This window comes from Rhinoderma darwinii, assembly GCF_050947455.1.
Source record: "Rhinoderma darwinii isolate aRhiDar2 chromosome 4 unlocalized genomic scaffold, aRhiDar2.hap1 SUPER_4_unloc_11, whole genome shotgun sequence".
Taxonomy (NCBI): Eukaryota; Metazoa; Chordata; class Amphibia; order Anura; family Rhinodermatidae; genus Rhinoderma; species Rhinoderma darwinii.
In genome coordinates, this window is record NW_027461755.1 from 78,706 (window position 1) to 105,218 (window position 26,513).

Consider the following 26,513-nt stretch of genomic DNA (forward strand, 5'->3'; position numbering starts at 1 on the left):
CATTGGATCTAGACCATCTTTTCTACGTTGCGACTTTCTTATTTAAATCATTCTGATTTCTTTTCTCTTCCCACAATTCTTCACTCTGTACACTAACGACTCACCTATACTTTTACACCACCCGGCACCCTGTAAGCTCCACGCTCCTTCTGCTTTTACGGGAGAAAGACATCCACACTTAAAAAAAAAAAAAAAAAAGCTTAAAGCTACAGGTTGAAAAGTATGTGATGATCACAATTGTGGTGAATCAGGCACCCCAACATGGAGACCAGCATGGACCCCAACATGGACTGCCAGAAGGGGGATTAGCTCAAATGGTAGAGCGCTCGCTTAGCATGCGAGAGGTAACGGGATCGACGCCCGTATTCTCCAAACTTTTGGTTTCCGAGTTTTTCAAAGAGCGGGACAATTCTCCTCTGTTTCCCTACTCATGTAACTCATTTGCAAGCTTAGGAAGCACCCGACAACCAGCTCGGCAAGCCTTCGATAGCTCAGCTGGTAGAGCGGAGGACTGTAGTAGAAAATCAGCAATCCTTAGGTCGCTGGTTCAATTCCGGCTCGAAGGAACTTTTGTTAGTCTCATAGATGATGTTTCAACCTGTCGACAAATGCTCTCCCGGTGCCCTCGTCTTCTATCTATTTTCAGAGGGGTCTCTTGTTTGTGTTGGGTATTTGAAATGGGCATCCGACCGAAACTCTCAGTTGAGAGCCACAGTAGGACTTTCTGTAACTCTGACATGCAACTGAAACAAAAAGAGGGTACAATCATCCCTGGGTGGACTTGAACCACCAACCTTTTGGTTATCAGACAAAAAAAAGTTTTCACAACCTTCAAGCTTTGCTTGAACCTCCCAGTTTCTCATGTCATGTGTCATCTTCTTTGAAACAGAGTGGCGCATGGAAAGACATTTAGGCCCACAACCAAAGAGGGCCAAAGGCTCTGGACCATTCTTTCTACATTGCAACTATGTCATCCAAATCACTGGGATTTTTTTCTCTTCTCAAAATTTTTCACACTGTACATGTTGAAATGGTCTTACAACCGGTGCCCTCCTCTTCTGGCCGAAACTTTAAGTTGAGAGGCACCAGAGGATTTTCTGTAACATGCAACTGAAACAAAAAGAGGACACTGCCGTCCCTGGGTGGGCTTGAACCACCAACCTTCCGGTTAACAGCCGAACGCGCTAACCAATTGCGCCACAGAGACAACCACGCTCCCACACTTTGATTAAAGTCGTAAAAAAGCCACAACATGGTAAATGGAGTATGTTTCTTAGAGGACCTTCTGATCAACACAATAAAAAGAAGAGAATGATAAAACATAACAACTGCGTGGAACTACAGCCGCCAACAAATGGACAATTGCAACACAGAGATGGCCTCCACATTAGCGTCTTAACAACAGTCAGCGGGTAATAGGCTACCCCTCTCTTTTGGAGGTATGGCAGCAGAGTGGCGCAGCGGAAGCGTGCTGGGCCCATAACCCAGAGGTCGATGGATCGAAACCATCCTCTGCTAAGTGCTCTCTTTTACTCACGCCCCCTGTTACAATTTGGCCATTATCCCCGGTCGGAATCACATGTTTTTCTCGTAAAAATAGAATAGAGACCCCCGATCCCTGACCATCTCATTTTCACGACCTTCAGACTATGCTTTTTATACTCGCAACCTCCCAGTTTCTCATGCCACATGTTTTCGCCTTTGCAACAAAGTGGCACAGGCAAAGGCTTTTGGGCCCACAACCAAATGGGCCATTGGATCTAGACCATCTTTTCTACGTTGCGACTTTCTTATTTAAATCATTCTGATTTCTTTTCTCTTCCCACAATTCTTCACTCTGTACACTAACGACTCACCTATACTTTTACACCACCCGGCACCCTGTAAGCTCCACGCTCCTTTTGCTTTTACGGGAGAAAGACATCCACACTTAAAAAAAAAAAAAAAAAAAAAAAAAAGCTTAAAGCTACAGGTTGAAAAGTATGTGATGATCACAATTGTGGTGAATCAGGCACCCCAACATGGAGACCAGCATGGACCCCAACATGGACTGCCAGAAGGGGGATTAGCTCAAATGGTAGAGCGCTCGCTTAGCATGCGAGAGGTAACGGGATCGACGCCCGTATTCTCCAAAGTTTTGGTTTGCCGAGTTTTTCAAAGAGCGGGACAATTCTCATCTGTTTCCCTACTCATGTAACTCATTTGCAAGCTTAGGAAGCACCCGACAACCAGCTCGGCAAGCCTTCGATAGCTCAGCTGGTAGAGCGGAGGACTGTAGTAGAAAATCAGCAATCCTTAGGTCGCTGGTTCAATTCCGGCTCGAAGGAACTTTTGTTAGTCTCATAGATGATGTTTCAACCTGTCGACAAATGCTCTCCCGGTGCCCTCGTCTTCTATCTATTTTCAGAGGGGTCTCTTGTTTGTGTTGGGTATTTGAAATGGGCATCCGACCGAAACTCTCAGTTGAGAGCCACAGTAGGACTTTCTGTAACTCTGACATGCAACTGAAACAAAAAGAGGGTACAATCATCCCTGGGTGGGCTTGAACCACCAACCTTTTGGTTATCAGACAAAAAAAAGTTTTCACAACCTTCGCTTGAACCTCCCAGTTTCTCATGTCATGTGTCATCTTCTTTGAAACAGAGTGGCGCATGGAAAGACATTTAGGCCCACAACCAAAGAGGGCCAAAGGCTCTGGACCATTCTTTCTACATTGCAACTATGTCATCCAAATCACTGGGATTTTTTTCTCTTCTCAAAATTTTTCACACTGTACATGTTGAAATGGTCTTACAACCGGTGCCCTCCTCTTCTGGCCGAAACTTTAAGTTGAGAGGCACCAGAGGATTTTCTGTAACATGCAACTGAAACAAAAAGAGGACACTGCCGTCCCTGGGTGGGCTTGAACCACCAACCTTCCGGTTAACAGCCGAACGCGCTAACCAATTGCGCCACAGAGACAACCACGCTCCCACACTTTGATTAAAGTCGTAAAAAAGCCACAACATGGTAAATGGAGTATGTTTCTTAGAGGACCTTCTGATCAACACAATAAAAAGAAGAGAATGATAAAACATAACAACTGCGTGGAACTACAGCCGCCAACAAATGGACAATTGCAACACAGAGATGGCCTCCACATTAGCGTCTTAACAACAGTCAGCGGGTAATAGGCTACCCCTCTCTTTTGGAGGTATCGCAGCCGAGTGGCGCAGCGGAAGCGTGCTGGGCCCATAACCCAGAGGTCGATGGATCGAAACCATCCTCTGCTAAGTGCTCTCTTTTACTCACGCCCCCTGTTACAATTTGGCCATTATCCCCGGTCGGAATCACATGTTTTTCTCGTAAAAATAGAATAGAGACCCCCGATCCCTGACCATCTCATTTTCACGACCTTCAGACTATGCTTTTTATACACGCAACCTCCCAGTTTCTCATGCCACATGTTTTCGCCTTTGCAACAAAGTGGCACAGGCAAAGGCTTTTGGGCCCACAACCAAATGGGCCATTGGATCTAGACCATCTTTTCTACGTTGCGACTTTCTTATTTAAATCATTCTGATTTCTTTTCTCTTCCCACAATTCTTCACTCTGTACACTAACGACTCACCTATACTTTTACACCACCCGGCACCCTGTAAGCTCCACGCTCCTTCTGCTTTTACGGGAGAAAGACATCCACACTTAAAAAAAAAAAAAAAAAAGCTTAAAGCTACAGGTTGAAAAGTATGTGATGATCACAATTGTGGTGAATCAGGCACCCCAACATGGAGACCAGCATGGACCCCAACATGGACTGCCAGAAGGGGGATTAGCTCAAATGGTAGAGCGCTCGCTTAGCATGCGAGAGGTAACGGGATCGACGCCCGTATTCTCCAAAGTTTTGGTTTCCGAGTTTTTCAAAGAGCGGGACAATTCTCCTCTGTTTCCCTACTCATGTAACTCATTTGCAAGCTTAGGAAGCACCCGACAACCAGCTCAGCAAGCCTTCGATAGCTCAGCTGGTAGAGCGGAGGACTGTAGTAGATAATCAACAATCCTTAGGTCGCTGGTTCAATTCCGGCTCGAAGGAACTTTTGTTAGTCTCATAGATGATGTTTCAACCTGTCGACAAATGCTCTCCCGGTGCCCTCGTCTTCTATCTATTTTCAGAGGGGTCTCTTGTTTGTGTTGGGTATTTGAAATGGGCATCCGACCGAAACTCTCAGTTGAGAGCCACAGTAGGACTTTCTGTAACTCTGACATGCAACTGAAACAAAAAGAGGGTACAATCATCCCTGGGTGGGCTTGAACCACCAACCTTTTGGTTATCAGACAAAAAAAAGTTTTCACAACCTTCAAGCTTTGCTTGAACCTCCCAGTTTCTCATGTCATGTGTCATCTTCTTTGAAACAGAGTGGCGCATGGAAAGACATTTAGGCCCACAACCAAAGAGGGCCAAAGGCTCTGGACCATTCTTTCTACATTGCAACTATGTCATCCAAATCACTGGGATTTTTTTCTCTTCTCAAAATTTTTCACACTGTACATGTTGAAATGGTCTTACAACCGGTGCCCTCCTCTTCTGGCCGAAACTTTAAGTTGAGAGGCACCAGAGGATTTTCTGTAACATGCAACTGAAACAAAAAGAGGACACTGCCGTCCCTGGGTGGGCTTGAACCACCAACCTTCCGGTTAACAGCCGAACGCGCTAACCAATTGCGCCACAGAGACAACCACGCTCCCACACTTTGATTAAAGTCGTAAAAAAGCCACAACATGGTAAATGGAGTATGTTTCTTAGAGGACCTTCTGATCAACACAATAAAAAGAAGAGAATGATAAAACATAACAACTGCGTGGAACTACAGCCGCCAACAAATGGACAATTGCAACACAGAGATGGCCTCCACATTAGCGTCTTAACAACAGTCAGCGGGTAATAGGCTACCCCTCTCTTTTGGAGGTATCGCAGCCGAGTGGCGCAGCGGAAGCGTGCTGGGCCCATAACCCAGAGGTCGATGGATCGAAACCATCCTCTGCTAAGTGCTCTCTTTTACTCACGCCCCCTGTTACAATTTGGCCATTATCCCCGGTCGGAATCACATGTTTTTCTCGTAAAAATAGAATAGAGACCCCCGATCCCTGACCATCTCATTTTCACGACCTTCAGACTATGCTTTTTATACACGCAACCTCCCAGTTTCTCATGCCACATGTTTTCGCCTTTGCAACAAAGTGGCACAGGCAAAGGCTTTTGGGCCCACAACCAAATGGGCCATTGGATCTAGACCATCTTTTCTACGTTGCGACTTTCTTATTTAAATCATTCTGATTTCTTTTCTCTTCCCACAATTCTTCACTCTGTACACTAACGACTCACCTATACTTTTACACCACCCGGCACCCTGTAAGCTCCACGCTCCTTCTGCTTTTACGGGAGAAAGACATCCACACTTAAAAAAAAAAAAAAAAAAAAAAAAAGCTTAAAGCTACAGGTTGAAAAGTATGTGATGATCACAATTGTGGTGAATCAGGCACCCCAACATGGAGACCAGCATGGACCCCAACATGGACTGCCAGAAGGGGGATTAGCTCAAATGGTAGAGCGCTCGCTTAGCATGCGAGAGGTAACGGGATCGACGCCCGTATTCTCCAAAGTTTTGGTTTGCCGAGTTTTTCAAAGAGCGGGACAATTCTCCTCTGTTTCCCTACTCATGTAACTCATTTGCAAGCTTAGGAAGCACCCGACAACCAGCTCGGCAAGCCTTCGATAGCTCAGCTGGTAGAGCGGAGGACTGTAGTAGAAAATCAGCAATCCTTAGGTCGCTGGTTCAATTCCGGCTCGAAGGAACTTTTGTTAGTCTCATAGATGATGTTTCAACCTGTCGACAAATGCTCTCCCGGTGCCCTCGTCTTCTATCTATTTTCAGAGGGGTCTCTTGTTTGTGTTGGGTATTTGAAATGGGCATCCGACCGAAACTCTCAGTTGAGAGCCACAGTAGGACTTTCTGTAACTCTGACATGCAACTGAAACAAAAAGAGGGTACAATCATCCCTGGGTGGGCTTGAACCACCAACCTTTTGGTTATCAGACAAAAAAAAGTTTTCACAACCTTCAAGCTTTGCTTGAACCTCCCAGTTTCTCATGTCATGTGTCATCTTCTTTGAAACAGAGTGGCGCATGGAAAGACATTTAGGCCCACAACCAAAGAGGGCCAAAGGCTCTGGACCATTCTTTCTACATTGCAACTATGTCATCCAAATCACTGGGATTTTTTTCTCTTCTCAAAATTTTTCACACTGTACATGTTGAAATGGTCTTACAACCGGTGCCCTCCTCTTCTGGCCGAAACTTTAAGTTGAGAGGCACCAGAGGATTTTCTGTAACATGCAACTGAAACAAAAAGAGGACACTGCCGTCCCTGGGTGGGCTTGAACCACCAACCTTCCGGTTAACAGCCGAACGCGCTAACCAATTGCGCCACAGAGACAACCACGCTCCCCCACTTTGATTAAAGTCGTAAAAAAGCCACAACATGGTAAATGGAGTATGTTTCTTAGAGGACCTTCTGATCAACACAATAAAAAGAAGAGAATGATAAAACATAACAACTGCGTGGAACTACAGCCGCCAACAAATGGACAATTGCAACACAGAGATGGCCTCCACATTAGCGTCTTAACAACAGTCAGCGGGTAATAGGCTACCCCTCTCTTTTGGAGGTATGGCAGCAGAGTGGCGCAGCGGAAGCGTGCTGGGCCCATAACCCAGAGGTCGATGGATCGAAACCATCCTCTGCTAAGTGCTCTCTTTTACTCACGCCCCCTGTTACAATTTGGCCATTATCCCCTGTCGGAATCACATGTTTTTCTCGTAAAAATAGAATAGAGACCCCCGATCCCTGACCATCTCATTTTCACGACCTTCAGACTATGCTTTTTATACACGCAACCTCCCAGTTTCTCATGCCACATGTTTTCGCCTTTGCAACAAAGTGGCACAGGCAAAGGCTTTTGGGCCCACAACCAAATGGGCCATTGGATCTAGACCATCTTTTCTACGTTGCGAAATTCATATTTAAATCATTCTGATTTCTTTTCTCTTCCCACAATTCTTCACTCTGTACACTAACGACTCACCTATACTTTTACACCACCCGGCACCCTGTAAGCTCCACGCTCCTTCTGCTTTTACGGGAGAAAGACATCCACACTTAAAAAAAAAAAAAAAAAAAAAAGCTTAAAGCTACAGGTTGAAAAGTATGTGATGATCACAATTGTGGTGAATCAGGCACCCCAACATGGAGACCAGCATGGACCCCAACATGGACTGCCAGAAGGGGGATTAGCTCAAATGGTAGAGCGCTCGCTTAGCATGCGAGAGGTAACGGGATCGACGCCCGTATTCTCCAAAGTTTTGGTTTGCCGAGTTTTTCAAAGAGCGGGACAATTCTCCTCTGTTTCCCTACTCATGTAACTCATTTGCAAGCTTAGGAAGCACCCGACAACCAGCTCGGCAAGCCTTCGATAGCTCAGCTGGTAGAGCGGAGGACTGTAGTAGAAAATCAGCAATCCTTAGGTCGCTGGTTCAATTCCGGCTCGAAGGAGCTTTTGTTAGTCTCATAGATGATGTTTCAACCTGTCGACAAATGCTCTCCCGGTGCCCTCGTCTTCTATCTATTTTCAGAGGGGTCTCTTGTTTGTGTTGGGTATTTGAAATGGGCATCCGACCGAAACTCTCAGTTGAGAGCCACAGTAGGACTTTCTGTAACTCTGACATGCAACTGAAACAAAAAGAGGGTACAATCATCCCTGGGTGGGCTTGAACCACCAACCTTTTGGTTATCAGACAAAAAAAAGTTTTCACAACCTTCAAGCTTTGCTTGAACCTCCCAGTTTCTCATGTCATGTGTCATCTTCTTTGAAACAGAGTGGCGCATGGAAAGACATTTAGGCCCACAACCAAAGAGGGCCAAAGGCTCTGGACCATTCTTTCTACATTGCAACTATGTCATCCAAATCACTGGGATTTTTTTCTCTTCTCAAAATTTTTCACACTGTACATGTTGAAATGGTCTTACAACCGGTGCCCTCCTCTTCTGGCCGAAACTTTAAGTTGAGAGGCACCAGAGGATTTTCTGTAACATGCAACTGAAACAAAAAGAGGACACTGCCGTCCCTGGGTGGGCTTGAACCACCAACCTTCCGGTTAACAGCCGAACGCGCTAACCAATTGCGCCACAGAGACAACCACACTCCCCCACTTTGATTAAAGTCGTAAAAAAGCCACAACATGGTAAATGGAGTATGTTTCTTAGAGGACCTTCTGATCAACACAATAAAAAGAAGAGAATGATAAAACATAACAACTGCGTGGAACTACAGCCGCCAACAAATGGACAATTGCAACACAGAGATGGCCTCCACATTAGCGTCTTAACAACAGTCAGCGGGTAATAGGCTACCCCTCTCTTTTGGAGGTATGGCAGCAGAGTGGCGCAGCGGAAGCGTGCTGGGCCCATAACCCAGAGGTCGATGGATCGAAACCATCCTCTGCTAAGTGCTCTCTTTTACTCACGCCCCCTGTTACAATTTGGCCATTATCCCCGGTCGGAATCACATGTTTTTCTCGTAAAAATAGAATAGAGACCCCCGATCCCTGACCATCTCATTTTCACGACCTTCAGACTATGCTTTTTATACACGCAACCTCCCAGTTTCTCATGCCACATGTTTTCGCCTTTGCAACAAAGTGGCACAGGCAAAGGCTTTTGGGCCCACAACCAAATGGGCCATTGGATCTAGACCATCTTTTCTACGTTGCGACTTTCTTATTTAAATCATTCTGATTTCTTTTCTCTTCCCACAATTCTTCACTCTGTACACTAACGACTCACCTATACTTTTACACCACCCGGCACCCTGTAAGCTCCACGCTCCTTCTGCTTTTACGGGAGAAAGACATCCACACTTAAAAAAAAAAAAAAAAAAAAAAGCTTAAAGCTACAGGTTGAAAAGTATGTGATGATCACAATTGTGGTGAATCAGGCACCCCAACATGGAGACCAGCATGGACCCCAACATGGACTGCCAGAAGGGGGATTAGCTCAAATGGTAGAGCGCTCGCTTAGCATGCGAGAGGTAACGGGATCGACGCCCGTATTCTCCAAAGTTTTGGTTTGCCGAGTTTTTCAAAGAGCGGGACAATTCTCCTCTGTTTCCCTACTCATGTAACTCATTTGCAAGCTTAGGAAGCACCCGACAACCAGCTCGGCAAGCCTTCGATAGCTCAGCTGGTAGAGCGGAGGACTGTAGTAGAAAATCAGCAATCCTTAGGTCGCTGGTTCAATTCCGGCTCGAAGGAACTTTTGTTAGTCTCATAGATGATGTTTCAACCTGTCGACAAATGCTCTCCCGGTGCCCTCGTCTTCTATCTATTTTCAGAGGGGTCTCTTGTTTGTGTTGGGTATTTGAAATGGGCATCCGACCGAAACTCTCAGTTGAGAGCCACAGTAGGACTTTCTGTAACTCTGACATGCAACTGAAACAAAAAGAGGGTACAATCATCCCTGGGTGGGCTTGAACCACCAACCTTTTGGTTATCAGACAAAAAAAAGTTTTCACAACCTTCAAGCTTTGATTGAACCTCCCAGTTTCTCATGTCATGTGTCATCTTCTTTGAAACAGAGTGGCGCATGGAAAGACATTTAGGCCCACAACCAAAGAGGGCCAAAGGCTCTGGACCATTCTTTCTACATTGCAACTATGTCATCCAAATCACTGGGATTTTTTTCTCTTCTCAAAATTTTTCACACTGTACATGTTGAAATGGTCTTACAACCGGTGCCCTCCTCTTCTGGCCGAAACTTTAAGTTGAGAGGCACCAGAGGATTTTCTGTAACATGCAACTGAAACAAAAAGAGGACACTGCCGTCCCTGGGTGGGCTTGAACCACCAACCTTCCGGTTAACAGCTGAACGCGCTAACCAATTGCGCCACAGAGACAACCACGCTCCCCCACTTTGATTAAAGTCGTAAAAAAGCCACAACATGGTAAATGGAGTATGTTTCTTAGAGGACCTTCTGATCAACACAATAAAAAGAAGAGAATGATAAAACATAACAACTGCGTGGAACTACAGCCGCCAACAAATGGACAATTGCAACACAGAGATGGCCTCCACATTAGCGTCTTAACAACAGTCAGCGGGTAATAGGCTACCCCTCTCTTTTGGAGGTATGGCAGCAGAGTGGCGCAGCGGAAGCGTGCTGGGCCCATAACCCAGAGGTCGATGCATCGAAACCATCCTCTGCTAAGTGCTCTCTTTTACTCACGCCCCCTGTTACAATTTGGCCATTATCCCAGGTCGGAATCACATGTTTTTCTCGTAAAAATAGAATAGAGACCCCCGATCCCTGACCATCTCATTTTCACGACCTTCAGACTATGCTTTTTATACACGCAACCTCCCAGTTTCTCATGCCACATGTTTTCGCCTTTGCAACAAAGTGGCACAGGCAAAGGCTTTTGGGCCCACAACCAAATGGGCCATTGGATCTAGACCATCTTTTCTACGTTGCGACTTTCTTATTTAAATCATTCTGATTTGTTTTCTCTTCCCACAATTCTTCACTCTGTACACTAACGACTCACCTATACTTTTACACCACCCGGCACCCTGTAAGCTCCACGCTCCTTCTGCCTTTACGGGAGAAAGACATCCACACTTAAAAAAAAAAAAAAAAAAAAAGCTTAAAGCTACAGGTTGAAAAGTATGTGATGATCACAATTGTGGTGAATCAGGCACCCCAACATGGAGACCAGCATGGACCCCAACATGGACTGCCAGAAGGGGGATTAGCTCAAATGGTAGAGCGCTCGCTTAGCATGCGAGAGGTAACGGGATCAACGCCCGTATTCTCCAAAGTTTTGGTTTGCCGAGTTTTTCAAAGAGCGGGACAATTCTCCTCTGTTTCCCTACTCATGTAACTCATTTGCAAGCTTAGGAAGCACCCGACAACCAGCTCGGCAAGCCTTCGATAGCTCAGCTGGTAGAGCGGAGGACTGTAGTAGAAAATCAGCAATCCTTAGGTCGCTGGTTCAATTCCGGCTCGAAGGAACTTTTGTTAGTCTCATAGATGATGTTTCAACCTGTCGACAAATGCTCTCCCGGTGCCCTCGTCTTCTATCTATTTTCAGAGGGGTCTCTTGTTTGTGTTGGGTATTTGAAATGGGCATCCGACCGAAACTCTCAGTTGAGAGCCACAGTAGGACTTTCTGTAACTCTGACATGCAACTGAAACAAAAAGAGGGTACAATCATCCCTGGGTGGGCTTGAACCACCAACCTTTTGGTTATCAGACAAAAAAAAGTTTTCACAACCTTCAAGCTTTGATTGAACCTCCCAGTTTCTCATGTCATGTGTCATCTTCTTTGAAACAGAGTGGCGCATGGAAAGACATTTAGGCCCACAACCAAAGAGGGCCAAAGGCTCTGGACCATTCTTTCTACATTGCAACTATGTCATCCAAATCACTGGGAATTTTTTCTCTTCTCAAAATTTTTCACACTGTACATGTTGAAATGGTCTTACAACCGGTGCCCTCCTCTTCTGGCCGAAACTTTAAGTTGAGAGGCACCAGAGGATTTTCTGTAACATGCAACTGAAACAAAAAGAGGACACTGCCGTCCCTGGGTGGGCTTGAACCACCAACCTTCCAGTTAACAGCTGAACGCGCTAACCAATTGCGCCACAGAGTCAACCACGCTCCCCCACTTTGATTAAAGTCGTAAAAAAGCCACAACATGGTAAATGGAGTATGTTTCTTAGAGGACCTTCTGATCAACACAATAAAAAGAAGAGAATGATAAAACATAACAACTGCGTGGAACTACAGCCGCCAACAAATGGACAATTGCAACACAGAGATGGCCTCCACATTAGCGTCTTAACAACAGTCAGCGGGTAATAGGCTACCCCTCTCTTTTGGAGGTATGGCAGCAGAGTGGCGCAGCGGAAGCGTGCTGGGCCCATAACCCAGAGGTCGATGGATCGAAACCATCCTCTGCTAAGTGCTCTCTTTTACTCACGCCCCCTGTTACAATTTGGCCATTATCCCCGGTCGGAATCACATGTTTTTCTCGTAAAAATAGAATAGAGACCCCCGATCCCTGACCATCTCATTTTCACGACCTTCAGACTATGCTTTTTATACACGCAACCTCCCAGTTTCTCATGACACATGTTTTCGCCTTTGCAACAAAGTGGCACAGGCAAAGGCTTTTGGGCCCACAACCAAATGGGCCATTGGATCTAGACCATCTTTTCTACGTTGCGACTTTCTTATTTAAATCATTCTGATTTGTTTTCTCTTCCCACAATTCTTCACTCTGTACACTAACGACTCACCTATACTTTTACACCACCCGGCACCCTGTAAGCTCCACGCTCCTTCTGCCTTTACGGGAGAAAGACATCCACACTTAAAAAAAAAAAAAAAAAAAAAGCTTAAAGCTACAGGTTGAAAAGTATGTGATGATCACAATTGTGGTGAATCAGGCACCCCAACATGGAGACCAGCATGGACCCCAACATGGACTGCCAGAAGGGGGATTAGCTCAAATGGTAGAGCGCTCGCTTAGCATGCGAGAGGTAATGGGATCGACGCCCGTATTCTCCAAAGTTTTGGTTTGCCGAGTTTTTCAAAGAGCGGGACAATTCTCCTCTGTTTCCCTACTCATGTAACTCATTTGCAAGCTTAGGAAGCACCCGACAACCATCTCGGCAAGCCTTCGATAGCTCAGCTGGTAGAGCGGAGGACTGTAGTAGAAAATCAGCAATCCTTAGGTCGCTGGTTCAATTCCGGCTCGAAGGAACTTTTGTTAGTCTCATAGATGATGTTTCAACCTGTCGACAAATGCTCTCCCGGTGCCCTCGTCTTCTATCTATTTTCAGAGGGGTCTCTTGTTTGTGTTGGGTATTTGAAATGGGCATCCGACCGAAACTCTCAGTTGAGAGCCACAGTAGGACTTTCTGTAACTCTGACATGCAACTGAAACAAAAAGAGGGTACAATCATCCCTGGGTGGGCTTGAACCACCAACCTTTTGGTTATCAGACAAAAAAAAGTTTTCACAACCTTCAAGCTTTGATTGAACCTCCCAGTTTCTCATGTCATGTGTCATCTTCTTTGAAACAGAGTGGCGCATGGAAAGACATTTAGGCCCACAACCAAAGAGGGCCAAAGGCTCTGGACCATTCTTTCTACATTGCAACTATGTCATCCAAATCACTGGGATTTTTTTCTCTTCTCAAAATTTTTCACACTGTACATGTTGAAATGGTCTTACAACCGGTGCCCTCCTCTTCTGGCCGAAACTTTAAGTTGAGAGGCACCAGAGGATTTTCTGTAACATGCAACTGAAACAAAAAGAGGACACTGCCGTCCCTGGGTGGGCTTGAACCACCAACCTTCCGGTTTACAGCTGAACGCGCTAACCAATTGCGCCACAGAGACAACCATGCTCGCCCACTTTGATTAAAGTCGTAAAAAAGCCACAACATGGTAAATGGAGTATGTTTCTTAGAGGACCTTCTGATCAACACAATAAAAAGAAGAGAATGATAAAACATAACAACTGCGTGGAACTACAGCCGCCAACAAATGGACAATTGCAACACAGAGATGGCCTCCACATTAGCGTCTTAACAACAGTCAGCGGGTAATAGGCTACCCCTCTCTTTTGGAGGTATGGCAGCAGAGTGGCGCAGCGGAAGCGTGCTGGGCCCATAACCCAGAGGTCGATGGATCGAAACCATCCTCTGCTAAGTGCTCTCTTTTACTCACGCCCCCTGTTACAATTTGGCCATTATCCCCGGTCGGAATCACATGTTTTTCTCGTAAAAATAGAATAGAGACCCCCGATCCCTGACCATCTCATTTTCACGACCTTCAGACTATGCTTTTTATACACGCAACCTCCCAGTTTCTCATGCCACATGTTTTCGCCTTTGCAACTCAGTGGCACAGGCAAAGGCTTTTGGGCCCACAACCAAATGGGCCATTGGATCTAGACCATCTTTTCTACGTTGCGACTTTCTTATTTAAATCATTCTGATTTCTTTTCTCTTCCCACAATTCTTCACTCTGTACACTAACGACTCACCTATACTTTTACACCACCCGGCACCCTGTAAGCTCCACGCTCCTTCTGCTTTTACGGGAGAAAGACATCCACACTTAAAAAAAAAAAAAAAAAAAAAAGCTTAAAGCTACAGGTTGAAAAGTATGTGATGATCACAATTGTGGTGAATCAGGCACCCCAACATGGAGACCAGCATGGACCCCAACATGGACTGCCAGAAGGGGGATTAGCTCAAACGGTAGAGAGCTCGCTTAGCATGCGAGAGGTAACGGGATCGACACCCGTATTCTCCAAAGTTTTGGTTTGCCGAGTTTTTCAAAGAGCGGGACAATTCTCCTCTGTTTCCCTACTCATGTAACTCATTTGCAAGCTTAGGAAGCACCCGACAACCAGCTCGGCAAGCCTTCGATAGCTCAGCTGGTAGAGCGGAGGACTGTAGTAGAAAATCAGCAATCCTTAGGTCGCTGGTTCAATTCCGGCTCGAAGGAACTTTTGTTAGTCTCATAGATGATGTTTCAACCTGTCGACAAATGCTCTCCCGGTGCCCTCGTCTTCTATCTATTTTCAGAGGGGTCTCTTGTTTGTGTTGGGTATTTGAAATGGGCATCCGACCGAAACTCTCAGTTGAGAGCCACAGTAGGACTTTCTGTAACTCTGACATGCAACTGAAACAAAAAGAGGGTACAATCATCCCTGGGTGGGCTTGAACCACCAACCTTTTGGTTATCAGACAAAAAAAAGTTTTCACAACCTTCAAGCTTTGCTTGAACCTCCCAGTTTCTCATGTCATGTGTCATCTTCTTTGAAACAGAGTGGCGCATGGAAAGACATTTAGGCCCACAACCAAAGAGGGCCAAAGGCTCTGGACCATTCTTTCTACATTGCAACTATGTCATCCAAATCACTGGGATTTTTTTCTCTTCTCAAAATTTTTCACACTGTACATGTTGAAATGGTCTTACAACCGGTGCCCTCCTCTTCTGGCCGAAACTTTAAGTTGAGAGGCACCATAGGATTTTCTGTAACATGCAACTGAAACAAAAAGAGGACACTGTTGTCCCTGGGTGGGCTTGAACCACCAACCTTCCGGTTAACAGCCGAACGCGCTAACCAATTGCGCCACAGAGACAACCACGCTCCCCCACTTTGATTAAAGTCGTAAAAAAGCCACAACATGGTAAATGGAGTATGTTTCTTAGAGGACCTTCTGATCAACACAATAAAAAGAAGAGAATGATAAAACATAACAACTGCGTGGAACTACAGCCGCCAACAAATGGACAATTGCAACACAGAGATGGCCTCCACATTAGCGTCTTAACAACAGTCAGCGGGTAATAGGCTACCCCTCTCTTTTGGAGGTATGGCAGCAGAGTGGCGCAGCGGAAGCGTGCTGGGCCCATAACCCAGAGGTCGATGGATCGAAACCATCCTCTGCTAAGTGCTCTCTTTTACTCACGCCCCCTGTTACAATTTGGCCATTATCCCCGGTCGGAATCACATGTTTTTCTCGTAAAAATAGAATAGAGACCCCCGATCCCTGACCATCTCATTTTCACGACCTTCAGACTATGCTTTTTATACACGCAACCTCCCAGTTTCTCATGCCACATGTTTTCGCCTTTGCAACTCAGTGGCACAGGCAAAGGCTTTTGGGCCCACAACCAAATGGGCCATTGGATCTAGACCATCTTTTCTACGTTGCGACTTTCTTATTTAAATCATTCTGATTTCTTTTCTCTTCCCACAATTCTTCACTCTGTACACTAACGACTCACCTATACTTTTACACCACCCGGCACCCTGTAAGCTCCACGCTCCTTCTGCTTTTACGGGAGAAAGACATCCACACTTAAAAAAAAAAAAAAAAAAGCTTAAAGCTACAGGTTGAAAAGTATGTGATGATCACAATTGTGGTGAATCAGGCACCCCAACATGGAAACCAGCATGGACCCCAACATGGACTGCCAGAAGGGGGATTAGCTCAAACGGTAGAGAGCTCGCTTAGCATGCGAGAGGTAACGGGATCGACACCCGTATTCTCCAAAGTTTTGGTTTGCCGAGTTTTTCAAAGAGCGGGACAATTCTCCTCTGTTTCCCTACTCATGTAACTCATTTGCAAGCTTAGGAAGCACCCGACAACCAGCTCGGCAAGCCTTCGATAGCTCAGCTGGTAGAGCGGAGGACTGTAGTAGAAAATCAGCAATCCTTAGGTCGCTGGTTCAATTCCGGCTCGAAGGAACTTTTGTTAGTCTCATAGATGATGTTTCAACCTGTCGACAAATGCTCTCCCGGTGCCCTCGTCTTCTATCTATTTTCAGAGGGGTCTCTTGTTTGTGTTGGGTATTTGAAATGGGCATCCGACCGAAACTCTCAGTTGAGAGCCACAGTAGGACTTTCTGTAACTCTGACATGCAACTGAAACAAAAAGAGGGTACAATCATCCCTGGGTGGGCTTGAACCGCCAACCTTTTGGTTATCAGACAAAAAAAAGTTTTCACAACCTTCAAGCTTTGCTTGAACCTCCCAGTTTCTCATGTCATGTGTCATCTTCTTTGAAACAGAGTGGCGCATGGAAAGACATTTAGGCCCACAACCAAAGAGGGCCAAAGGCTCTGGACCATTCTTTCTACATTGCAACTATGTCATCCAAATCACTGGGATTTTTTTCTCTTCTCAAAATTTTTCACACTGTACATGTTGAAATGGTCTTACAACCGGTGCCCTCCTCTTCTGGCCGAAACTTTAAGTTGAGAGGCACCATAGGATTTTCTGTAACATGCAACTGAAACAAAAAGAGGGCACTGCCGTCCCTGGGTGGGCTTGAACCACCAACCTTCCGGTTAACAACCGAACGCGCTAACCAATTGCGCCACAGAGACAACCACGCTCCCCCACTTTGATTAAAGTCGTAAAAAAGCCACAACATGGTAAATGGAGTATGTTTCTTAGAGGACCTTCTGATCAACACAATAAAAAGAAGAGAATGATAAAACATAACAACTGCGTGGAACTACAGCCGCCAACAAATGGACAATTGCATCACAGAGATGGCCTCCACATTAGCGTCTTAACAACAGTCAGCGGGTAATAGGCTACCCCTCTCTTTTGGAGGTATGGCAGCAGAGTGGCGCAGCGGAAGCGTGCTGGGCCCATAACCCAGAGGTCGATGGATCGAAACCATCCTCTGCTAAGTGCTCTCTTTTACTCACGCCCCCTGTTACAATTTGGCCATTATCCCCGGTCGGAATCACATGTTTTTCTCGTAAAAATAGAATAGAGACCCCCGATCCCTGACCATCTCATTTTCACGACCTTCAGACTATGCTTTTTATACACGCAACCTCCCAGTTTCTCATGCCACATGTTTTCGCCTTTGCAACAAAGTGGCACAGGCAAAGGCTTTTGGGCCCACAACCAAATGGGCCATTGGATCTAGACCATCTTTTCTACGTTGCGACTTTCTTATTTAAATCATTCTGATTTCTTTTCTCTTCCCACAATTCTTCACTCTGTACACTAACGACTCACCTATACTTTTACACCACCCGGCACCCTGTAAGCTCCACGCTCCTTCTGCTTTTACGGGAGAAAGACATCCACACTTAAAAAAAAAAAAAAAAGCTTAAAGCTACAGGTTGAAAAGTATGTGATGATCACAATTGTGGTGAATCAGGCACCCCAACATGGAGACCAGCATGGACCCCAACATGGACTGCCAGAAGGGGGATTAGCTCAAATGGTAGAGCGCTCGCTTAGCATGCGAGAGGTAACGGGATCGACGCCCGTATTCTCCAAAGTTTTGGTTTGCCGAGTTTTTCAAAGAGCGGGACAATTCTCCTCTGTTTCCCTACTCATGTAACTCATTTGCAAGCTTAGGAAGCACCCGACAACCAGCTCGGCAAGCCTTCGATAGCTCAGCTGGTAGAGCGGAGGACTGTAATAGAAAATCAGCAATCCTTAGGTCGCTGGTTCAATTCCGGCTCGAAGGAACTTTTGTTAGTCTCATAGATGATGTTTCAACCTGTCGACAAATGCTCTCCCGGTGCCCTCGTCTTCTATCTATTTTCAGAGGGGTCTCTTGTTTGTGTTGGGTATTTGAAATGGGCATCCGACCGAAACTCTCAGTTGAGAGCCACAGTAGGACTTTCTGTAACTCTGACATGCAACTGAAACAAAAAGAGGGTACAATCATCCCTGGGTGGGCTTGAACCACCAACCTTTTGGTTATCAGACAAAAAAAAGTTTTCACAACCTTCAAGCTTTGCTTGAACCTCCCAGTTTCTCATGTCATGTGTCATCTTCTTTGAAACAGAGTGGCGCATGGAAAGACATTTAGGCCCACAACCAAAGAGGGCCAAAGGCTCTGGACCATTCTTTCTACATTGCAACTATGTCATCCAAATCACTGGGATTTTTTTCTCTTCTCAAAATTTTTCACACTGTACATGTTGAAATGGTCTTACAACCGGTGCCCTCCTCTTCTGGCCGAAACTTTAAGTTGAGAGGCACCATAGGATTTTCTGTAACATGCAACTGAAACAAAAAGAGGACACTGCCGTCCCTGGGTGGGCTTGAACCACCAACCTTCCGGTTAACAGCCGAACGCGCTAACCAATTGCGCCACAGAGACAACCACGCTCCCCCACTTTGATTAAAGTCGTAAAAAAGCCACAACATGGTAAATGGAGTATGTTTCTTAGAGGACCTTCTGATCAACACAATAAAAAGAAGAGAATGATAAAACATAACAACTGCGTGGAACTACAGCCGCCAACAAATGGACAATTGCAACACAGAGATGGCCTCCACATTAGCGTCTTAACAACAGTCAGCGGGTAATAGGCTACCCCTCTCTTTTGGAGGTATGGCAGCAGAGTGGCGCAGCGGAAGCGTGCTGGGCCCATAACCCAGAGGTCGATGGATCGAAACCATCCTCTGCTAAGTGCTCTCTTTTACTCACGCCCCCTGTTACAATTTGGCCATTTTCCCCGGTCGGAATCACATGTTTTTCTCGTAAAAATAGAATAGAGACCCCCGATCCCTGACCATCTCATTTTCACGACCTTCAGACTATGCTTTTTATACACGCAACCTCCCAGTTTCTCATGCCACATGTTTTCGCCTTTGCAACAAAGTGGCACAGGCAAAGGCTTTTGGGCCCACAACCAAATGGGCCATTGGATCTAGACCATCTTTTCTACGTTGCGACTTTCTTATTTAAATCATTCTGATTTCTTTTCTCTTCCCACAATTCTTCACTCTGTACACTAACGACTCACCTATACTTTTACACCACCCGGCACCCTGTAAGCTCCACGCTCCTTCTGCTTTTACGGGAGAAAGACATCCACACTTAAAAAAAAAAAAAAAAAAAAGCTTAAAGCTACAGGTTGAAAAGTATGTGATGATCACAATTGTGGTGAATCAGGCACCCCAACATGGAGACCAGCATGGACCCCAACATGGACTGCCAGAAGGGGGATTAGCTCAAATGGTAGAGCGCTCGCTTAGCATGCGAGAGGTAACGGGATCGACGCCCGTATTCTCCAAAGTTTTGGTTTGCCGAGTTTTTCAAAGAGCGGGACAATTCTCCTCTGTTTCCCTACTCATGTAACTCATTTGCAAGCTTAGGAAGCACCCGACAACCAGCTCGGCAAGCCTTCGATAGCTCAGCTGGTAGAGCGGAGGACTGTAGTAGAAAATCAGCAATCCTTAGGTCGCTGGTTCAATTCCGGCTCGAAGGAACTTTTGTTAGTCTCATAGATGATGTTTCAACCTGTCGACAAATGCTCTCCCGGTGCCCTCGTCTTCTATCTATTTTCAGAGGGGTCTCTTGTTTGTGTTGGGTATTTGAAATGGGCATCCGACCGAAACTCTCAGTTGAGAGCCACAGTAGGACTTTCTGTAACTCTGACATGCAACTGAAACAAAAAGAGGGTACAATCATCCCTGGGTGGGCTTGAACCACCAACCTTTTGGTTATCAGACAATAAAATAGTTTTCACAACCTTCAAGCTTTGCTTGAACCTCCCAGTTTCTCATGTCATGTGTCATCTTCTTTGAAACAGAGTGGCGCATGGAAAGACATTTAGGCCCACAACCAAAGAGGGCCAAAGGCTCTGGACCATTCTTTCTACATTGCAACTATGTCATCCAAATCACTGGGATTTTTTTCTCTTCTCAAAATTTTTCACACTGTACATGTTGAAATGGTCTTACAACCGGTGCCCTCCTCTTCTGGCCGAAACTTTAAGTTGAGAGGCACCAGAGGATTTTCTGTAACATGCAACTGAAACAAAAAGAGGACACTGCCGTCCCTGGGTGGGCTTGAACCACCAACCTTCCGGTTAACAGCCGAACCAATTGCGCCACAGAGACAACCACGCTCCCCCACTTTGATTAAAGTCGTAAAAAAGCCACAACATGGTAAATGGAGTATCTTTCTTAGAGGACCTTCTGATCAACACAATAAAAAGAAGAGAATGATAAAACATAACAACTGCGTGGAACTACAGCCGCCAACAAATGGACAATTGCAACACAGAGATGGCCTCCACATTAGCGTCTTAACAACAGTCAGCGGGTAATAGGCTACCCCTCTCTTTTGGAGGTATGGCAGCAGAGTGGCGCAGCGGAAGCGTGCTGGGCCCATAACCCAGAGGTCGATGGATCGAAACCATCCTCTGCTAAGTGCTCTCTTTTACTCACGCCCCCTGTTACAATTTGGCCATTATCCCCGGTCGGAATCACATGTTTTTCTCGTAAAAATAGAATAGAGACCCCCGATCCCTGACCATCTCATTTTCACGACCTTCAGACTATGCTTTTTATACACGCAACCTCCCAGTTTCTCATGACACATGTTTTCGCATTTGCAACAAAGTGGCACAGGCAAAGGCTTTTGGGCCCACAACCAAATGGGCCATTGGATCTAGACCATCTTTTCTACGTTGCGACTTTCTTATTTAAATCATTCTGATTTATTTTCTCTTCCCACAATTCTTCACTCTGTACACTAACGACTCACCTATACTTTTACACCACCCGGCACCCTGTAAGCTCCACGCTCCTTCTGCTTTTACGGGAGAAAGACGTCCACACTTAAAAAAAAAAAAAAAAAAGCTTAAAGCTACAGGTTGAAAAGTATGTGATGATCACAATTGTGGTGAATCAGGCACCCCAACATGGAGACCAGCATGGACCCCAACATGGACTGCCAGAAGGGGGATTAGCTCAAATGGTAGAGCGCTCGCTTAGCATGCGAGAGGTAACGGGATCGACGCCCGTATTCTCCAAAGTTTTGGTTTGCCGAGTTTTTCAAAGAGCGGGACAATTCTCCTCTGTTTCCCTACTCATGTAACTCATTTGCAAGCTTAGGAAGCACCCGACAACCAGCTCGGCAAGCCTTCGATAGCTCAGCTGGTAGAGCGGAGGACTGTAGTAGAAAATCAGCAATCCTTAGGTCGCTGGTTCAATTCCGGCTCGAAGGAACTTTTGTTAGTCTCATAGATGATGTTTCAACCTGTCGACAAATGCTCTCCCGGTGCCCTCGTCTTCTATCTATTTTCAGAGGGGTCTCTTGTTTGTGTTGGGTATTTGAAATGGGCATCCGACCGAAACTCTCAGTTGAGAGCCACAGTAGGACTTTCTGTAACTCTGACATGCAACTGAAACAAAAAGAGGGTACAATCATCCCTGGGTGGGCTTGAACCACCAACCTTTTGGTTATCAGACAAAAAAAAGTTTTCACAACCTTCAAGCTTTGCTTGAACCTCCCAGTTTCTCATGTCATGTGTCATCTTCTTTGAAACAGAGTGGCGCATGGAAAGACATTTAGGCCCACAACCAAAGAGGGCCAAAGGCTCTGGACCATTCTTTCTACATTGCAACTATGTCATCCAAATCACTGGGATTTTTTTCTCTTCTCAAAATTTTTCACACTGTACATGTTGAAATGGTCTTACAACCGGTGCCCTCCTCTTCTGGCCGAAACTTTAAGTTGAGAGGCACCAGAGGATTTTCTGTAACATGCAACTGAAACAAAAAGAGGACACTGCCGTCACTGGGTGGGCTTGAACCACCAACCTTCCGGTTAACAGCCGAACGCGCTAACCAATTGCGCCACAGAGACAACCACGCTCCCCCACTTTGATTAAAGTCGTAAAAAAGCCACAACATGGTAAATGGAGTATGTTTCTTAGAGGACCTTCTGATCAACACAATAAAAAGAAGAGAATGATAAAACATAACAACTGCGTGGAACTACAGCCGCCAACAAATGGACAATTGCAACACAGAGATGGCCTCCACATTAGCGTCTTAACAACAGTCAGCGGGTAATAGGCTACCCCTCTCTTTTGGAGGTATGGCAGCAGAGTGGCGCAGCGGAAGCGTGCTGGGCCCATAACCCAGAGGTCGATGGATCGAAACCATCCTCTGCTAAGTGCTCTCTTTTACTCACGCCCCCTGTTACAATTTGGCCATTATCCCCGGTCGGAATCACATGTTTTTCTCGTAAAAATAGAATAGAGACCCCCGATCCCTGACCATCTCATTTTCACGACCTTCAGACTATGCTTTTTATACACGCAACCTCCCAGTTTCTCATGACACATGTTTTCGCCTTTGCAACAAAGTGGCACAGGCAAAGGCTTTTGGGCCCACAACCAAATGGGCCATTGGATCTAGACCATCTATTCTACGTTGCGACTTTCTTATTTAAATCATTCTGATTTCTTTTCTCTTCCCACAATTCTTCACTCTGTACACTAACGACTCACCTATACTTTTACACCACCCGGCACCCTGTAAGCTCCACGCTCCTTCTGCTTTTACGGGAGAAAGACATCCACACTTAAAAAAAAAAAAAAAAAAAAAAGCTTAAAGCTACAGGTTGAAAAGTATGTGATGATCACAATTGTGGTGAATCAGGCACCCCAACATGGAGACCAGCATGGACCCCCAACATGGACTGCCAGAAGGGGGATTAGCTCAAATGGTAGAGCGCTCGCTTAGCATGCGAGAGGTAACGGGATCGACGCCCGTATTCTCCAAAGTTTTGGTTTGCCGAGTTTTTCAAAGAGCGGGACAATTCTCCTCTGTTTCCCTACTCATGTAACTCATTTGCAAGCTTAGGAAGCACCCGACAACCAGCTCGGCAAGCCTTCGATAGCTCAGCTGGTAGAGCGGAGGACTGTAGTAGAAAATCAGCAATCCTTAGGTCGCTGGTTCAATTCCGGCTCGAAGGAACTTTTGTTAGTCTCATAGATGATGTTTCAACCTGTCGACAAATGCTCTCCCGGTGCCCTCGTCTTCTATCTATTTTCAGAGGGGTCTCTTGTTTGTGTTGGGTATTTGAAATGGGCATCCGACCGAAACTCTCAGTTGAGAGCCACAGTAGGACTTTCTGTAACTCTGACATGCAACTGAAACAAAAAGAGGGTACAATCATCCCTGGGTGGGCTTGAACCACCAACCTTTTGGTTATCAGACAATAAAATAGTTTTCACAACCTTCAAGCTTTGCTTGAACCTCCCAGTTTCTCATGTCATGTGTCATCTTCTTTGAAACAGAGTGGCGCATGGAAAGACATTTAGGCCCACAACCAAAGAGGGCCAAAGGCTCTGGACCATTCTTTCTACATTGCAACTATGTCATCCAAATCACTGGGATTTTTTTCTCTTCTCAAAATTTTTCACACTGTACATGTTGAAATGGTCTTACAACCGGTGCCCTCCTCTTCTGGCCGAAACTTTAAGTTGAGAGGCACCAGAGGATTTTCTGTAACATGCAACTGAAACAAAAAGAGGACACTGCCGTCCCTGGGTGGGCTTGAACCACCAACCTTCCGGTTAACAGCCGAACCAATTGCGCCACAGAGACAACCACGCTCCCCCACTTTGATTAAAGTCATAAAAAAGCCACAACATGGTAAATGGAGTATGTTTCTTAGAGGACCTTCTGATCAACACAATAAAAAGAAGAGAATGATAAAACATAACAACTGCGTGGAACTACAGCCGCCAACAAATGGACAATTGCAACACAGAGATGGCCTCCACATTAGCGTCTTAACAACAGTCAGCGGGTAATAGGCTACCCCTCTCTTTTGGAGGTATGGCAGCAGAGTGGCGCAGCGGAAGCGTGCTGGGCCCATAACCCAGAGGTCGATGGATCGAAACCATCCTCTGCTAAGTGCTCTCTTTTACTCACGCCCCCTGTTACAATTTGGCCATTATCCCCGGTCGGAATCACATGTTTTTCTCGTAAAAATAGAATAGAGACCCCCGATCCCTGACCATCTCATTTTCACGACCTTCAGACTATGCTTTTTATACACGCAACCTCCCAGTTTCTCATGACACATGTTTTCGCATTTGCAACAAAGTGGCACAGGCAAAGGCTTTTGGGCCCACAACCAAATGGGCCATTGGATCTAGACCATCTTTTCTACGTTGCGACTTTCTTATTTAAATCATTCTGATTTATTTTCTCTTCCCACAATTCTTCACTCTGTACACTAACGACTCACCTATACTTTTACACCACCCGGCACCCTGTAAGCTCCACGCTCCTTCTGCTTTTACGGGAGAAAGACATCCACACTTAAAAAAAAAAAAAAAAAAGCTTAAAGCTACAGGTTGAAAAGTATGTGATGATCACAATTGTGGTGAATCAGGCACCCCAACATGGAGACCAGCATGGACCCCAACATGGACTGCCAGAAGGGGGATTAGCTTAAATGGTAGAGCGCTCGCTTAGCATGCGAGAGGTAACGGGATCGACGCCCGTATTCTCCAAAGTTTTGGTTTGCCGAGTTTTTCAAAGAGCGGGACAATTCTCCTCTGTTTCCCTACTCATGTAACTCATTTGCAAGCTTAGGAAGCACCCGACAACCAGCTCGGCAAGCCTTCGATAGCTCAGCTGGTAGAGCGGAGGACTGTAGTAGAAAATCAGCAATCCTTAGGTCGCTGGTTCAATTCCGGCTCGAAGGAACTTTTGTTAGTCTCATAGATGATGTTTCAACCTGTCGACAAATGCTCTCCCGGTGCCCTCGTCTTCTATCTATTTTCAGAGGGGTCTCTTGTTTGTGTTGGGTATTTGAAATGGGCATCCGACCGAAACTCTCAGTTGAGAGCCACAGTAGGACTTTCTGTAACTCTGACATGCAACTGAAACAAAAAGAGGGTACAATCATCCCTGGGTGGGCTTGAACCACCAACCTTTTGGTTATCAGACAAAAAAAAGTTTTCACAACCTTCAAGCTTTGCTTGAACCTCCCAGTTTCTCATGTCATGTGTCATCTTTTTTGAAACAGAGTGGCGCATGGAAAGACATTTAGGCCCACAACCAAAGAGGGCCAAAGGCTCTGGACCATTCTTTCTACATTGCAACTATGTCATCCAAATCACTGGGATTTTTTTCTCTTCTCAAAATTTTTCACACTGTACATGTTAAAATGGTCTTACAACCGGTGCCCTCCTCTTCTGGCCGAAACTTTAAGTTGAGAGGCACCAGAGGATTTTCTGTAACATGCAACTGAAACAAAAAGAGGACACTGCCGTCCCTGGGTGGGCTTGAACCACCAACCTTCCGGTTAACAGCCGAACCAATTGCGCCACAGAGACAACCACGCTCCCGCACTTTGATTAAAGTCGTAAAAAAGCCACAACATGGTAAATGGAGTATGTTTCTTAGAGGACCTTCTGATCAACACAATAAAAAGAAGAGAATGATAAAACATAACAACTGCGTGGAACTACAGCCGCCAACAAATGGACAATTGCAACACAGAGATGGCCTCCACATTAGCGTCTTAACAACAGTCAGCGGGTAATAGGCTACCCCTCTCTTTTGGAGGTATGGCAGCAGAGTGGCGCAGCGGAAGCGTGCTGGGCCCATAACCCAGAGGTCGATGGATCGAAACCATCCTCTGCTAAGTGCTCTCTTTTACTCACGCCCCCTGTTACAATTTGGCCATTATCCCCGGTCGGAATCACATGTTTTTCTCGTAAAAATAGAATAGAGACCCCCGATCCCTGACCATCTCATTTTCACGACCTTCAGACTATGCTTTTTATACACGCAACCTCCCAGTTTCTCATGACACATGTTTTCGCATTTGCAACAAAGTGGCACAGGCAAAGGCTTTTGGGCCCACAACCAAATGGGCCATTGGATCTAGACCATCTTTTCTACGTTGCGACTTTCTTATTTAAATCATTCTGATTTATTTTCTCTTCCCACAATTCTTCACTCTGTACACTAACGACTCACCTATACTTTTACACCACCCGGCACCCTGTAAGCTCCACGCTCCTTCTGCTTTTACGGGAGAAAGACATCCACACTTAAAAAAAAAAAAAAAAAAGCTTAAAGCTACA

General features: G+C 45.6%; 2 non-coding genes across 2 annotated transcripts; one reads left to right on the forward strand and one right to left on the reverse strand.

Annotated features, from left to right (window-relative positions):
• Positions 1-15,182: 15,182 nt before the first annotated feature.
• TRNAN-GUU (transfer RNA asparagine (anticodon GUU)) lies at positions 15,183-15,256 on the reverse strand. The gene has a single exon. It is a non-coding gene; the product is annotated as a tRNA-Asn (tRNA).
• Positions 15,257-18,033: 2,777 nt separating this feature from the next.
• TRNAY-GUA (transfer RNA tyrosine (anticodon GUA)) lies at positions 18,034-18,119 on the forward strand. The gene is given in 2 exon segments: positions 18,034-18,070; positions 18,084-18,119. It is a non-coding gene; the product is annotated as a tRNA-Tyr (tRNA).
• The last annotated feature ends 8,394 nt before the right edge of the window (positions 18,120-26,513 follow it).